The sequence below is a fragment of the Polypterus senegalus genome, chromosome 13 (assembly GCF_016835505.1).
Source record: "Polypterus senegalus isolate Bchr_013 chromosome 13, ASM1683550v1, whole genome shotgun sequence".
NCBI lineage: Eukaryota > Metazoa > Chordata > Cladistia > Polypteriformes > Polypteridae > Polypterus > Polypterus senegalus.
The window spans coordinates 296,376-313,648 of NC_053166.1; the positions used below are offsets into that span (position 1 = coordinate 296,376).

Here is a 17,273-nt window from a genome sequence, read left to right on the forward strand (position 1 = left end):
ACAGATTATTTTGAGATAAATGAGAATGAAGTTGAATAGCCACTATTTTTTCCAAGAATTTTGGAAATGAAGGGTAGATTAGAAATCGGACGAAAATGACTGAAATTAGTCGGCTAATTTTCAGTATTGGGGTTATTGCAGCAGTTTTAAAAGATGAAGGAACAGAACCAGTAGTGAGAGAAGAGCGGATTATAGCAGAAATAAGGGGGACCAGAACTGTAGGGTGGGGGTCCAGTTGACAGGTGGATGGCTTAGACTTACAGACGAGATCTGAGATTTCTGAGAAGGTAGGAAGCTGTTAAGAGGAAAATGAGTGAGTTGGTGGGTGACATTCAAATGCAGTAATGGAGGAGGCCGTACAGAGAGACTGCTGAATCTTCTGGATTTTTTCATTAAAAAGAGGACATAAGGGAATTGCAAAATTCAGTCGAGTAAAGGTGAGAAGGTAAAGAATCCAGGGGTTGTGTGATATTATTAAGTAGTGAAAACAATGACTTGGTGTTGCCTTCATTGGAAGAAATAATGCAAGTATAAGAGTTAGATTTAGTTTGGGCAATACAGTCCTTGTAATAAAGTATATGGTGTTTGTACCTCTCTTTGTGAAAAAAGAGTCCAGTTTTTTTATATAACCATTCAAGTTGCTGGCCTTTGGCTTTCAAAAGCCGAAGTTCAGGCACGAACCAGGGAGCAGAAAAGGAAAAAGAAACAGATCTAGTTTTTAATGGAGCAACAGAGTTAAGAATACCATTAAGTCCATTGTTATAGTGCGAGACCAGTTCTTCAGGAGTGGATAAATTATGAATGTCTATAAGGGAATCAATACTAGAGGAATGAGAGTCTAAGTTAATATTCTTAATTTTAGGGAAAGACATGAAAATAGAAAGCTTAGGTGTTGGAAAGTCCAAGGTTAACATTGAATGAAATAAGTAAGTGGCCAGTTATGGAGAGATCATCTACAGTACAATCAAGCCGGGTGTAACTCCAGAACAGCAAATCATGTCCGAGATATGTCCTTAGGAATGAGGGGGAACATCAGAGTGCCGCTGGAATCCAAACCTCTCAAGGCAGGATGTAAAGTCTTTGTGTAGTAATAGGGACATTGAGATTATCCATATCTATATTGAAATCCCCCAGAAGTATTAGGTTTGATGAAACAGTAGATAAGTGTCTAAGGAAAACAACAAAGTCGTCCAGAAAGTCGTTATTTGGTTTAGGGTGCCGGTAAACAGTTGCCATGATAGTAGGAATAGGTCCAAAAGAACTGAAGGCAGGAACAGACAACGGCAAGACTTTCCAGTTCTCACGATATCGCGAGACCAGAGCCGCGGGGTTGAGAGATGTAAACAAACCCCGGGGGAGTGAATTCGTAAATTTGGGACAAGTCGGGGGGTTGTTGCCATGTCCCAGTTAGACAGAAAAAGTCAAACTTACGATCAGCGAGAAGGTCGTGGATGAGAGGCCCCTTGCTCGTGAGTGAGCGGATGTTCAGCAGATGAAGATGAAAACCTACAGGTGTTATTTTGTCCCGATATTTGGTGCCATCTTAAAAAAACAAACTCGGTAGTCGGAACTGAAATAAACTAATTGGATTATTAGCTTCCTGCTAGGGCATCCGCTCATCCATATTTCTAAACCCGCTTATCCAGTTTTTTTTTAAACGGTACTTCGCCATATTCTAATCGCAGCCTTCAAACCTGCGGTGTTAACTTCTCGCAGTCTTGCGTTGACTTCATGGATTTCCCGTTTATCTGATTGTTGTTTGCACAGATGAGTTATCGAGAGAGTGAAACAAGTGTGATGATAATCCCAGCCTTCTTTTAATCTGACGCTCTTTTCACTTTCTAGCAATTATCAGGCATTTGCGTGTCGCATCCGTGGCCATGCACGGAAGTGAGGGGCTTTGGAGGTTGAAGCCCCTGTTCGTATGGTGCCAAAATCTTTTAAGTCAATTTATGTAATTATTTATTTACCTCGCAGCAATAAATATATGTCAAATTTACCCCAAGGTACGTGGAACTGATGTATTAAACGTATATGTCAGCGAGTGTGAAACACTAAGAAGTAACCCCCCATAACTACGCCACAAGCTCCTCGATGTGCGCTCGAAATCCCAAGGGAGGACCCCAATTTCTAAACTGGACGCCGACAAAAAGGGGCTAAAAGACCATAAAACAATCCGATTTTAGAAACGTCCCCTTGTTTCTCAGTCCCTTACTGGTCTGTTCAATGGCTTCGTATGGGTGGGCAGTTTCTGATTTCAATTCTCATGTTCAAAGCGGTCGCGGTCATTTTATAAAATGCACGAGGAGAACTAAGGTATGGACACTTATTCTCGCCCCTCGCAAAAACGAGAAAGAAAGAAAGCGATTGCGTTATATGAATAAGCTTCTGTTGGAAAATTCTTCGGGAGTACTCTAGTGCCACCCCCTCACCTTTGGAGCGGCATGAGCCGAGTGGCACACGCGAGAACGAGAAACGCCTCAAACTGCCAAGCTCAGATAAAACAGGCGACATTAATAGATGGAAAAAAAATGACAGACAAGAAACAAACAGGTTTTAGGTCAAGCGTCCAGAAAATGATACGGGGGTTCCGTTTTAACAATTTTAAAGTACGTACATAAATTGAATATCTTGAAGGCTTATGTCACGGAGCGCATTGTTGAAGACTTAAATCCCGTCCACAGCTGCCGCTTACTCCTGTCCCGATTTCTCTCCGTGCCGCGTTGGATTAAACGGTTAAGAAAATGCGCAAAGCTGCTTTTTGGGATTCATTCCAGCACCCAACCTCCAACTTTTAGGTTAAGTAGAACGTAATTGAAGAAGTAGGCTGTAGGGTGGCGTAGTGGTTAGTGCTTCTCCCTGACAGGCTGACGGCACCACTCCAATTTTATCTGGACCAGTCCGCCATGCAGGAGTGGATGATAGAATTCAAAAGCCGGCCATGTTTGATTCCAATGTTGGTCACGGTGCTGTCGGGAAAACTGATTAGACGTGTCTGCAAATAGATTGGTAAAAACATTAGAAAAATGGTTTGATGAAAACCGGTCATTTGACACGTTTCCGTGAACTTGAATAACCTGATTATTCGGAACAATTCGGATTTTTAAAATGTCACGTAAACCCTTTGAGAAATCGGGTTACTGGCTTCTGAGAAACCCAATCTACAGAAGTGGATTGTACCGCGAGTAACCCGATTACGTGGCCAAGTAAGCCAATAACTAGGTTGCTGTTGAGAATTTTGTAATCTGCGCATGTCCGTTGCACTCTCTCCACCTGCGCAAGTGTTTGCTTCGCACACATTCACCAGCCGCGGGTAGAAGCGTCCACAAGCAAATGGTTAGGCAATCGCATTACTCCTTCTCCTGGTTGAAGTGCCATTCACAAATTGCTAAATTTATGTTGAAAATAACAGCGCAAAACTCAGTAAAACAATCTCGAGAGCAGTAGGGTGACACGTTAAAAGAAACGTGCGTTACGTAGTCCGATTACTTTTTAAATGAAGGAGTAACCCAATGCATGTCTCATTGAAGTGTAATTAGCGGCGTTTTTATTATTCCAGCAGAACTGTTATGGCAAGAAGCACATGTACCGATTATGTCGCTCCTTCCTGGGGCTCAATCACACATCACAAGCAGAAAATGGTGCATGCGTGAAATCCGGCATCAGAAACCTAGAAATAAAGTGACCAAACATTTGTAAAATACAAAGAAATGTATCCCTGATGTAGTGCTTATTTTCGAATTCACTGAGGCAGATTAATGCAGTCGGTGCATTTTGCGAAGGTAGAACTCCCACAAGATAACTTGCGTGTGTAAACGCGGATTATTAAGAAACCCAATTTCTGCCTTAACCGGGTTCTTCACCTTAACCCGCATGAGTCGAATTAGCTCATCATTCTCAGTTCACATATCGTCGGAGAAATATTTCTGTGGGGGAAGGTCCTTCAAGTACCACACTTGTCATCCCTTTCCTCATGAAATTTGCCCAGTTTCTCTTCTTGGGATTTTCTCAGGGCAATTTCTGTCCACTTTGTAATCCGGAGGCCAGAACTTCACACGGTGTTCAAGGGGAGGCCTTTATTTTATGTTGCACACCTTTAAGTAAACAAAAGAGCGGCTTAAAGGCCAGGGGCCTCAAGTATAACGCCGTGCGTAGAACTCGCACTATAACATGGCGTAAGCACAAAAGCCGAAATGTGCTTACGCACAGAAAAATCCAGATGCAGGAATCTGTGCGTACTCCAACTTCCACGTTCTTCTGCTACATAAATCCCGATCAGCGTGAAAACTAACGCTCGTGCACGCGCTTTATGTAACGCCCCAACTCCTCCCCGAATTATTTGAATATGCAAATCAATATAAATCGCTCTTAAGCGCAGCCTTCTGTGAAAAGACAATGGGAAAAGCACGGGGGGAAATATAAGAATTTCAGCGAATACCAAGTGGAGGCAAAGGAAAAACATACAATTTGTTCAAATAAACCGTGGGATAATCAACAAAAGGAAGTTGATCGAGTGACATAGCGTGTTGGAGAAACTTGAAAGCTCACATTCACAAAATCGCACAGTGCCGGAAATAAAAAAGAAGTCACATATCAAAGTCGCCATGAAAAGCCAAGTCGTAGCCCACTGTCTGGGTGTCATATGAAAGCTTATTAGGGTACAGAGAAAAAAGGCACACGGTGGGGAAAAAGCACGAAATGTCAACTTCAATCTCGACATTTCCACTTTAATCATGTAGTTTATTTTGTCATTTAGTAGAACATCATAAACTTAACATCTTAAAATCGTTTAATTAACCAGTTTCTCAAATCACATCGTAATTAAAGTAGCACGTTAAATGCTTTGTTTTGTATTTGATCTTCTATGTGCTCTATGTGTGTGAATCACTACTTGCTTCTTAAACCGGCTCTCTTCCTCCAACTGGACACAGAATCCATTACATTCGTGATATTACAGCTCTCTGAATAACTAAAATACTGAGATGTATACGTGATGTCATTTTAATGATGATAGGAGTTAAAGCACGTTATTAAACATTTGTTTCACTTCGATGAAATAATTTATTGCAGCAGTACTCAGGGGCGGCTCTAGGCTTGTGGTGGCACTGGGCAGAGGAAGAACTGGTGGCTCCTTCGCCCACCAATGTCAGTAAGGTAGCTTATCACGGTGGATGGCCTCGTCCGTTGCGGACACTGCATAGCCGCCTCGTGCTCATGACACAAGCATTTAACTTTTGCTGAAATTTGTCGCTGTGTTTTTAGCTGTGTTGTTATTTTCTCTTTCTGTTTTATATTCAATATATATTGGCGTAGCCGTCACTGCAGTCAGTGCTTTTCTTTCCCCAAGTAACCGATCGCCACACAATCAGCTCTGTAATAGAAGTTAAGCCATCTGTAAGCTTAGCGCCGATTCTTCAAAACGTTTAACATTGAAATATCTTCGTAGTACATGTTTAATTATTCTATCCTTCACGACACTCCCAGTGAAGAATATAGATTATTTAAATGAAGTTAAAGTTTTATCTGTATAATTTAATAAACATATTTTGCTGCATTTCACCTTAAAAATGATATCGTCATCATATGTAAATACGCGCTTTATAAAGTGGCTCAGGTTGTGAGATATTATAACTGTAGTGCAAGTTTACAGTGAGGTGATTGTACTTATAAGTACAGACAGTTCTACAAGGAGCACTTGATTGGCTGCATTTAAAGTTCTTGGGATGAAACTGTTTCTGAACCGCGAGGTCCGTACAGGAAAGGCTTTAAAACGTTTTGCAGTGGCTGAGACAGCGTGTCCTTGAAGCTGTATACCGATAATTCTCTTTCTGATCAGCTGCTGCTGTGATTCACACTCAGATACAGTGATATAAATACTCCAAGTGGTGCAGTGAGAGAAATATGGAAAAAGATGATCCGCTGTGGCAACTCCTAACAGGAGGAGCTAAAAGAAGAAGAAGAAGAAGAAGAAGTGAGAGTAACAACGCTAAAGCAGTTATGGTATTTGGAATACTATGGCTGTTCCCTGGACCATTATATTGTTACAAGTTAATTACAATCAGATGCGTTACACTAATCAACAATATGTGGTTAGTTTCTGTGTATTTATAAAGCCGCGTCAGGAAAATAATGAGTAATCACACAGGAACAGTAGCACTGCTTTGACGCTGGGTGCCACCAGTTTGCAAAACCGAGCGGAGAACTTGCGTACGACAAGCTATGAGGTACCGTGGAAAAGTGCGTGGCTTTACGCCAAGTGTAGGTTTTATACATCGCGATTTGAACGTGGAAAAGTTCTTACACAACATTTCTGTGCGTACGCACCGTTTATACACGAGGCCCCAGGATCCTATTGTCCGTTTCAATCACTTCTGTAGGCCTACTGCCTGAATTCAGGGAGTGACGAGGGTGACTTGGGCGTCCAAATCTTTCTCTTAAAATTTCAGATACCCTGTGGCTCCTCAGTTACATCTTGGAGGGCCACAGTGGCTGCACATTTTCGCTCTAACCAATTTATTAATTGGATCCCGATCATTTACTATAGCAATATGTAATTTTGCACTTAGCTTTAGTTAAGTCACTTATAATGAATCAGAGCCCTTAAATAGCTTCATTTTGGTTTAAATTGTTGCCGGTTATTTTGTTACATTTTTTTTTTCTTTCTTTCTTAACCAGCCATGAAGTGCGAAGGACAAAGCTAATGCACTTCCCTGCAGGAGCAGACTGCGTATCAAAACCGGCCCGAGCCTCCTTCAACGAGTGAGGTGACGAGGTCGACCCTCTGCCTGTTATTCATTGTAATTTTCTTAAAATTTATGATGAGTACGCGACTTACTCCTTTCTATTAGCCTATCATATGAACTCTATCTAAACTGTTGCCAAACTTAATCTGTACGCTGCTGTTTAGACACAATTTAAGATTTGACGACATGCTTAGAATAAAATTTAATGAAAACTGAAAACTCAATAACACGGTTTACATGTTATAAGAGTACATGTCAATGTCATGTCCGAGTGCCAGTACTCTAGCAGGCATTAGTACCTTTGAAAAGATCCACAAGGTTTCTGCACTTTGAAGCACTTTCTGCCAGTTTCTCCTTTTTCTTTCGATTATGTATTTTGTGAGCCCCACCTTTTCTCCTCGTCTGTTTTGCTTCATCCATATTTGGCAACAGACGCTCAATGACTGAAATGAACGACAACGATACGAGGGCATGAGTGGGTGTTAATAGAACTTCACTTAATAAAATGCCAAATAATTGCCCGGTTAGGCGGCCTAAAGCAAAGTAAGTGATTACAGGAATGAAACAATTATTTTCAACTCGATAATCAAACTGCTCATTTACAATGGAATAAATGATAACCGAGGTTATAATGAAAACCTCACATGACTGAAATGTTCCATTAACTTAACGATAAACGATAAATGTGCCGTCCTAATATGAGAAATGTCTGTCCTGTGTTTTATAACTTTATTTCATCATACTAATAATCGCAGCTGAAAACCACTAATTATCGCTCACGCCGACGACCAGAGAACAATAAATTGCGTAACACATAATCTAAACTAATTATTAGTACCGAACAATTTAAATACTAGATCCATCCATCCATTATCCATCCAATATCCAACCCGCTATATCCTAACTACAGGGTCACGGGGGTCTGCTGGAGCCAATCCCAGCCAACACAGGGCACAAGGCAGGAAACAAACCACCGCAGGACATCCACACACACACACACACACACACATTAGGGACAATTTAGAATCGCCAGTCCACTTAACCTGCATGTCTTTGGACTGTGGGAGGAAACCCACGCAGACACGGGGAGAACATGCAGACTCCACGCAGGGAGCACCCGGGAAGCGATCCCGGATCTCCTAACTGCGAGGCAGCAGTGTTACTCACTGCGTCACCGTGCTACCCTAAATACTAGAAATGAGATAAAAAATAAATTGGAATAATGTATATGCTAACCGAAATGTAGCGGTATCGAAACAGAAATCGGCAAAAGGCAGTTTTGACCAAATATTTCGCTGCAACGTTGTGTACTGACAACTAAAACAACCTGATGACGTAATACGGTATATTATATAGTACTATATAAATCGCAGTACTGGACAGATACTGTTTATTAGTTTAGAAGATTAATTTTAATGTCAAACAGTAGCCTAACCAGTACATACAATCTATTTCATGAAATGGCCGGCCCATGAGCAGACCAGAGTCGGCGGCCCACCGGGCGTTTGCCCAAATGCCCTAATGGCCAGTCTGCCCCTGACTTCCATTTAAAGCTTTGTCTATCGGGGACGCACACAAAAAGGTGACTGCAGTGGCACAACCCTCGGACTCTCCCCCCTCGTTAGCCCAGGCGCTCCTGTTAGGATTTTAATAATTGCGACGTCCCTAACCTGCTGCCAGGACTAAGTGACCAGCGGGCATGATGAGAGTGGAGATTCTGTCAATAACAGCAAGTTTACAAGATTTACAGAACTGTTTGAAAAGTCTGCTCGTACATGGAAAAGAACTGAAAAAGTAAAGGCAATCCGAAATCACGTGGTAACGCCGACGGCTCGAAACTAACGCGTTCGCAGTGGCTTATGGGTAATTTGAACACGCGCAGCACAGCGCACTGCAGCGGTTGTACTTGAAGACAGCGACGCTCTGCTGCTTGCGATATCTCACCACTGTAGAACAACAGGCCGTCATGAAATGATTTTGGACAGAGAGAGTTAAACCTGCAGAAATTCACTGAAGGGTGTTGGCCTGAACAGATCAGGAAACTGTTGGGTACCGATCTTGCCTAAATTTTATGGTAGCACAGGCTGCAGGAGATATTAAAGTGTGCAACCACCGCGGACAACGTAATCCTTCGGTCTTCTCTGATGAAGGCATTCACCGTGTCGATGGGAGCTTCTGTGCGCAATGCCGAAGGTCAGCCAGATTGAGATTGTGCACTTGTTCTAAATCTTTTCCCTCTTTTTGTTGCACCCTGCTGTTTTCACGTGAGCCAACATCCTTCCATGAATTTCAGCTGCTTTTACTCCCTTTGCCCAAAACAAATCTCAGAACGGTCTGTAAATGATAACACAAACAAAGATAAAGATTTGGGAGAATCAATGGAAACAAAATAACGAAAACAATATGAACGGGTGATAGAAGAGATGTCTTTACAGACTGCAAGCAAGATGACGGTGGGGCCGGTTAAGAGGTATACAAGGTAGAAGAGGTGGGTTCAGGCGCAGGGCCATCTTAACGTATGGGCACAATGAGCACTGGCCCGGGGCCCCAGAAGCATAGGGGCGTACAATGTTTCTGATGCCTATGTATGTTTCAATTTTGGTGTCAAAACAGGGGCCCCAGTTCACAACATTTCCTGGGTGCCTATGATTCTGTTAAGATGGCCCTGGACAGTTACCATAACCCGGAAGTGGCATCAATCGTCTTTCCATCACAGGTCATCAGGGTGCACTGTGGTAATTTTGGCATATAGACACCCAATCATTAACAATCATCAGTTGGTGAAAACAGTCATGGGTACATGAGCACACACCCAGAACGTCCTGGTGGTAGATCTGTCCAGCGTGCACCCAGGACACAAAACCCAGTCTCCTTGTTGTGAGGCAACAGCGCTACCACTATGCCACCGTGCCCCTTCTTTACACATCGACCAGCTACAATATTTTGTTATTTTACTTGCATATCGCATCTTATGGGGGGTGGCAGATCCCCGTCGCGTCCTAAACTCCGCCCTCACAGATAACCTTATATTCTTAAAGACAGTGACTGGGTGTGGAACTGTGGAGGGCTGCAGGTGGCGTCAACTCCGCCTACTTGGAGCTCCAGGGCGGACATTTCGTGTATCTACAGGCTCGCCGCTCAGAGCTCGTTTGCTCCGCCCACATGACATTTGCACGCCTGCCCATTCCATTCGTGACGCGTGTGCCTGTTATTTGAGCTCCGCTCGTTTTGCCGATGGACCACTCATAACACAGCAAAGTCATCCGGAACAACAAGTTATCGGAACCAAACGGGACGAGAAGAGTTGTTAGGACTGAATTAATAAGGAGAATTGAATTGGGCACACTTGGGGGGTACAGCGGCGCCTCTCGTTCTTCTCATCGCTTTTTCCTCGTCCATGTCCATCCCGCCCGTTTGGGTACGCCCTTCTGCTCACTTGTAAAGAAAGATGGATGTTTAAAATATCTACATAAATTCTGAACTCTTCAGCCTGTCGCTGCCCCGTTTTGTTAAAGTCGCCCACCCCATACCCCCTCGGAGAGAGCAGAAGAAACCCAGAAACAAGCTCACCCGAGAAAAGCGCAGGACTCGCCGGCTCCCGGAAGATCTCTGCCATCTCCGCTGATCTCCAGGGATGAGGCAGGCTGTTTACTGCTGCAATCTACTCAGCAACCGGATTTCCATTAGCGATCCATATTTATAGCACAGGACATGCGAGGTTGTGCTATGAATGTCCTTCATTTAACTTCGGTGGTCAAAATGGACGCGTTTATGCAAGCAGACTACACGCCAGCCCGGCTTTGCTTTTACATTGATAAAGTGGGCACGTAAGCAGTCTTAAAATACACTCACTGAGCAAATCTTTAGGACCACCACACCAGCCCTGGCAGGGCCTCCCTGTTGCTCAAAGAACAGCCTCAATCCCTCCAGGCATGGATTTCACCAGATGTTGGAAATATTCCTTTGAGATTCTGGTCCAGGTTGACATGATTGCATCACACGTACTCTGCTTATTTATCAACTGCACCTTCATGCTGTGAATCTCCAGTCCTACCACATCCCAGTGGTATTCTACTGAAGTGAGAGACGGTGACTGGAAAGGTCCCTAAAGATGTTCACAAAAACAGATTGGTGCATTATCATGCTCGAAGTAGTCATTAGAAGATGGGTAATTTGTGAACATGTTGGGAGGCACATGAGTGGCAACAGCACTCATTCTGTGGCATTCACACCATGATTGGCATTAACAGCCCCAAAGAGTGCCCAAGAAAGACATTCCCTATGCCATTAGACCACCACCAGCAGCCTGGACTATTAATACAAGGCATTCATAATGTTGTTAACCCATCATCTGTGTTCCTCAGCAGAAATCGAGATTCATCAGACCAGGCTACGTTTCTCCAGTCTTCAGTTGTCCAGTTGTGGTGACCCCGTGCCCACTGCAGCCTCAGTTTTCTGTTCTTGGCTGAAAGGAGTGGAACTCCACGTAGTCTTCTGGTGTTGTAGCCCATCCACCTCAAAGTTCGACACATTGTGCATTCTTGGATGCTTTTCTGTTCATCCCAGTTGTGTATAGTGGTCTTCTGAGTTAGTGTAGCCTTCCTGTCAGTTCAGCCAGTCTGACCTCTCTCATCGTTTCTGTCCACAGAAGCTCACTGGATGTTTATGTGCCATTCTGAGTCAACTCTAGACCAGGGGTCTCCAGCTCTGGTCCTGAAGGGCTACTGTGGCTGCAGTAGTCCATTCTAACCCTGTCCTTAATTAGTGACCACTTTTTGCTACTAATGGACTTTTTTCCCCTTCGTTTTAGCTGACATTTTTCTTTGAGGGCTGAAGGAGGATCTGTTGAGAGAGTAAAGCGAATGTGCAAAGCCAAATACTCTGCAGACAGCATTTTGCATATTATTATTGAGTCGGACTCTGACTTATCGCCCTCTGATTTTGATGCAAGTGATCTCGAGATAGAAAATGAAAATAATGTACCAGCATCAACTGATAGGGCCCCAGACGGCCAGAGTCTTTGTCTGGCCAGGATGCCTCTTCATGGATAGGACCAGGGGAGCAAGCGTGGGCAGAACAGCACCTCCCCCGGGAGGTTAGATGGCAGCCCCCATGGGTTGCACTGGTGCCTCGGATTCTCGCAGGGCGTCTTGGGAGTTGGAGTTATCTACAGCCCTGTTGGGATTGGGGGGTGCCACCAGGGGGTGCTGCAACAGCTGCTGAACCCTCTTGGGCAAGTTTTCTGCCCCACCTGGAAGTGCTGCCAGAAGTAGGTCAACGAGCACCTGGAGCACATCTGGGGAGGCGCAGTAAAAAGATCCAGCAGTCATTACTCCTGGGGCCAGAGTCAGGACGAGGGAGGCAAAGCTTCAGGAGGAGTGGAGGAGAAGAGAGAAGAAGAAAGTTAAGGAATTGTGATTCTGATTGTGTTTGTGCTTGGACTGTCTTGTGGGCTCGTCAGAACGGGGAACACGTTATTTAGGGTGGGCTTGTGCTTTTATAGGTGTGTCCCCTGCGTCTGTCTGTGTCGGGTTAAGTGTTGGTACAGCGTCATCCATTGTCACTATATCTATCTATCTATCTATCTATCTATCTATCTATCTATCTATCTATCTATCTATCTATCTATCTATCTATCTATCTATATATATATATATATATATATATATATATATATATATATATATATATACTAGACATTAAGCCCATTACAATAACGGGCGCTAGAACAGTAGTGCATAAACATTAGTAGGAGCAGTCAATATTAAATGGCAAGGGACCTTGTATGTGGCTGTAATATGTGTCACTGTATTGTGTGCCTTTAATGTTCTCTCTCAGTAATACGGGTTTGTATTTCCGTAAAATGCCTGTAATTTTGTCGGACAGTAATACAGTGGAACCTCGGTGGAACCGAAGTAATTTCCCCCATAGGATTTTATGTAAATACAATTAATCCGTTCCAGACCGTATGAGCTGTATGTAAATATATATTTTTTAAAGATTTTTAAGCACAAATATAGTTAATTAAACCATTGAATGCACAGCGTAATAGTAAACTAAATGTAAAAACATTGAATAACTCTAAGAAAACCTTGAACAACAGAGAAAACTAACACTGCAAGAGTTCGCGTTATAGCCTTACGACCCGCTAACTAAAATCACTTTTTTTAATCAGTTTTTAAGCACAGGGAAAAAAAAATGAACATTGGAAAATTCTGTAATTTAATAAACAACCAAGAAAAGCAACATTGCAACAATGCACGCGTGCACCTGTGTGTGTGTTTGTCTCTGTGGCGGGCCTGCATGTGTGTGTGTGTGGGCCTGCGTGCGTGTCTGTACCCCATGCGGGCCTGCCTGCGTGTGTGTGTGAGTGTGTCTCGTGCGTGCGTGCGCGCGGCGTCTCTGTCTCTCTCGCGCATGTGTGTGTCTGTCTCTTGTGCGTGCGTGTCTGTCTATCACGCAGGCCTGCCTGCCTGCGTGTGTGTGCGTGTCTGTCTCTCGTGTGTGCGTGCATGTGTGTGTGTCTTGCGCGGGCCTGTCTGCCTGTGTGTGTGCGTGCGTGTCTGTCTGTCTGTCTCTCGCACGCACGCACTTGTGTGTGTGTGTCTCTCTCTCTCCCTCTGCACACACAGAGAATGCACAGGAAGAGACTGAACACGTACCGTGTGGCCCCGCGCATGCGCACTTCACCAGAAGACACACACACACGGACACCTGGACGCACACAGGGCTTTTATTAAAGGATATACAGTGTATATATATATATATATACATATATATATATATATATGTTGCATAGTTTTACTGTCAAATAATTCAAAGAGTAAGCAACACGTGTTTTGCCCTCATTTGGGCTCATCAGGCGTACACTTCTCGCAACTAAAGAGGGCTCTGTAGCAGAAGCATTACCTACCTGGTAGGTAACCACTAACACAATTCAGTTCATCGAGACTCAGAGTACAAAATGCAATGAAAATATATATATATATATATATATATATATATATATCGTATTTACGCGTGTACCACGTGCACATTTTTTCCCAAAAATTAGCATTCGAAAATCAGGTGCGCGTCATACACGAGGAAATGTAATTCTGTAATGTTTACTTCTTCTGTTTGGGCTCGCTCGCTTGCTCTCTCTCTCGCTCTCTTGCTTGCGCTCTCGCTCAACAGCGCTCTCTCTCTCTAAACGCTTCCTATTCAATCACAACGTGCATCATACACGGGGCAAAACTTTTTTCACGATTTTCTTTTTAAAAATTAGGGTGCGCATCTTAGACAAGGGCGTGTGGTACACGAGTAAATACGGTATATATATATATATATATATATATATATATATATATATATATATATATATATATATATATATATATATATATAATTGAACCCTCGTTTATCACGGTTAATCCGTTCCAGACTCTACCGTGATAAATGAATTTTGTAAGTAGGATTCTTTATTTATAAATCGAATATTTTTGCAGTTAGAGTATAGAAAACCTGTTTACGACCTTCTAAATACGTTTTTTTAACATTATTAGAGCCCTCTAGACATGAAATAACACCCTTTAGTCACCATTACACTCGTATTACCCAATATATTAGACAAAATAAGAGAAAATAAGACATATTAGACGTTACAAATATCATATTACTAGGCGCACTCGCCTTTTAAGGCGACCGACTTTTATCCTCAATTTTTGTGCGCTCCATGTGTGCATCAGGCATGTAAGTGTAGGGAATGAGAACATCAAAGTGCCCATTCATAACATCTCCCGAAAACCTACGTTTTTTTTTATCCCCTCAAGTGCCTGTCCAAAGTTGTACAATGTCAGCCCGAATCTGTACCGCTAAGGATGGAGTTTCATGCACTAAATAAGCTATAGATGAGAATAAGCAAGCACCATCTCCCCTGATATTTACTACGCGGTGAGACATTTGTACACCATCAACATTAATTATTTCCAGAGACATAATTTTGTCTATTTTTCCAGCGCATCGCGCACAAAAGCAAGGGAACAATGGGAGCACCAGAACTCTGCTCACATCGCGTCGCTTTGTACCTCAAACCGCAAGTAGTAAGTCTGTGATAAGCGGAATACCGCTACACTTTGCACTCATGGGACGGAAGGACAATCCTGAACGCTTTTATATGGTAGATTATTGTACTGTACATGTAATTGCACACAAACACACACAGTTCTTAAACACAACCACTAACCTATGAAGGCACGACCTCAGTAGGAGAGTCTTCAGAGGTGGTGCAGTATCTTCAACAGGTGCGTCGTTGTCTTCTTCCGCTGAAGGAGTACCAGGAGTAGGCAGTGGGTGTCTGGGTGCGCGGCTGAAGAACATCTTGATAGGCAGTTGCTGGCGCTGTCTTTTCATATGCGTGAGGAGGCTTTTGTAGGGTATTGCCATCTTTAATCATATCACCTTCTCCTGGAGAGTAAGCATCTTCCTCCAGCGCTTAGTTTTATTGTCAGAAGGCTTAGAAAAAGCAGCACATTTAGGAGCCATCGTAGGGCTTAGATAAAAGTTCTCAGAAAGCGCATGCGTAGTGACGTAAGCGTGTATGAGAAAAAAATCACGATAGAGTGAAGCCGTGAAAGTCGAAGCGTGATATAGCAAGGGGTCACTGTATATATATATATATATATATACTGTATATACTAGCAACTGGGAACCAGATCGAATCGGGCTACAAATACCATACTTTCTCTGCAAAGAATTATTTGTTTTTTTAAGTCCTTGAAATGATTTTGTTATCATGGCACTGATTTGTGCTTAAAATAGACATTTTCGGCTGATGTAATGAAGAGACGTGAACTCAGCTCGTCGGCGCACCTCATTTGATTTTTTCCAGCAAACAAATTTTCAAAACAAACCGTATTTTACGACTAATCAGAGTCGGAGTAATAATTATGTTGGTGTGGTCATTTTAGATCTGAGATCGGCTAAAATTTAAACAATGACCGTTGTTAATACCCAGCCGTCATTACTCAGTTTGCCAACAGATGTCAGAAGGGCGGATGCCAAAACCAAACTGCCCAAAGGTAGATTTCGACGTACCAAGCAAATGGCGATACGTTCTAAATTATTTACGGTTCCGGAGCTGTCAAAGGGTTTAAGTCAGTCGACGATGTTAGTCCTGGAAAGTACGCCCCACCAAACCAACATTCCAAAAACCAACTGAACTTACTGTTTTCTGCTCGAACCAACACCGACTTACTATACTCGGCCGTCCAGCGGCGTCACTGAAGCATTCGAACATTCTTAGCCAATCATGCAATACTGCGTCCGCGTTTGCCACGTTATGTTCTAACTACAGAGGCAGAGTCCCATTGGATGGTTCTAACTTGTATTGAGTCGAGGTATTGACACGAACACCAAACATACGGAGAGTATCAAATTATATAGAAGGATATTTATATCAAATTCAAAATGATTTTACTACCCTAAATCTCTTTATTTGAATGTTTTTGTATCTTGTTTTGAAACATTTATTGACATTTTAGTTTGATGGATGAATTTCTGCACTTCCAATATTGAACGGCAGGGGGTTGCTATAAATTTGAAGCCCTGCTTTATTATCTATAAAATTCAGATTTAAAATATTGATGAATATATATTTAAACACAATATTCATAACTTTTTACTAAGATTTTAGAGAGCTTACTTGTAGAAATAAAGAAAGGATGGACACAAGTAGTAATAAATAAGACTTTCTTTGTGGGATCATTGGCCCGTGCACTGCCATAAAGCTTTAATTCCCTAACCTAATCCTAACCCCCCAAGGCACGGATGATCATGCTTGATTCACTAAGGATTAAAAGCAATGATGATCACAGTTGATTCATCTAATGACCGTGCGAGATCTCAACCTGATTTGACTTCAATTCACTGAGGGTGACCTCCTCCAGAGCCCCCAAGATGATTGTGCCTTGTATTTAGAATACACCGGCATGTGAAAATCTTGCTCATGACACCACAAAGTTTGGGAAACACGGCCACAGAAGAAACCTTTTGCAAAAGACCCATCTACATGAAATAACCATTATTTAGATAGCCATGAGTAGATGATAACAAGTTTGTAAAATCCCAGTGGGTTCCTAATTTTCAAAGCACTTTCATACCATCACTCAAGGCAAGTTCAGGTTTTCCTGATCTGTTGCATTCAGTCCTACCACAAGGGGGCGCTACTGATCCCCAACTCCCAGGCCCGCACAGTTTCAAGTTCAAATAAAAGAACTTTTATTAATCTCAATACTTTCTTTTGATGTACAAAGTCCAAACACCACAATCACAAATAATGAACAGTCCTTTCCCTTCTCTTTCCACTCCAACAGGTGAATGTTGCTGTCTGCCTCCCGACTCTGACTCCTTGACGAAGATGAGCTTGCTTTTTTCATGTTGGATCCGAGAGTAGTTCTGTTGCAAGACCATTCTACATAAGAAGAACTTCTGGGTCAAACAGAACCCCCCAAAAGTACGGACATTGTTCCCCTGAAGCTGCTTCTGGTAGCA

At 42.8% G+C, this 17,273-nt stretch overlaps 1 protein-coding gene across 1 annotated transcript in view; it reads right to left on the bottom strand.

Moving 5' to 3' along the window:
* The window catches only part of LOC120542143, a 165,585-nt gene extending 155,218 nt beyond the window's left edge, over positions 1–10,367 (bottom strand). Inside the window, exon 1 of the mRNA XM_039774326.1 lies at positions 10,314–10,367. The gene's annotated coding sequence lies outside the window, so the exon portion shown is untranslated. The remainder of the gene's footprint in view (positions 1–10,313) is intronic.
* Between the last annotated feature and the right edge of the window lie 6,906 nt (positions 10,368–17,273).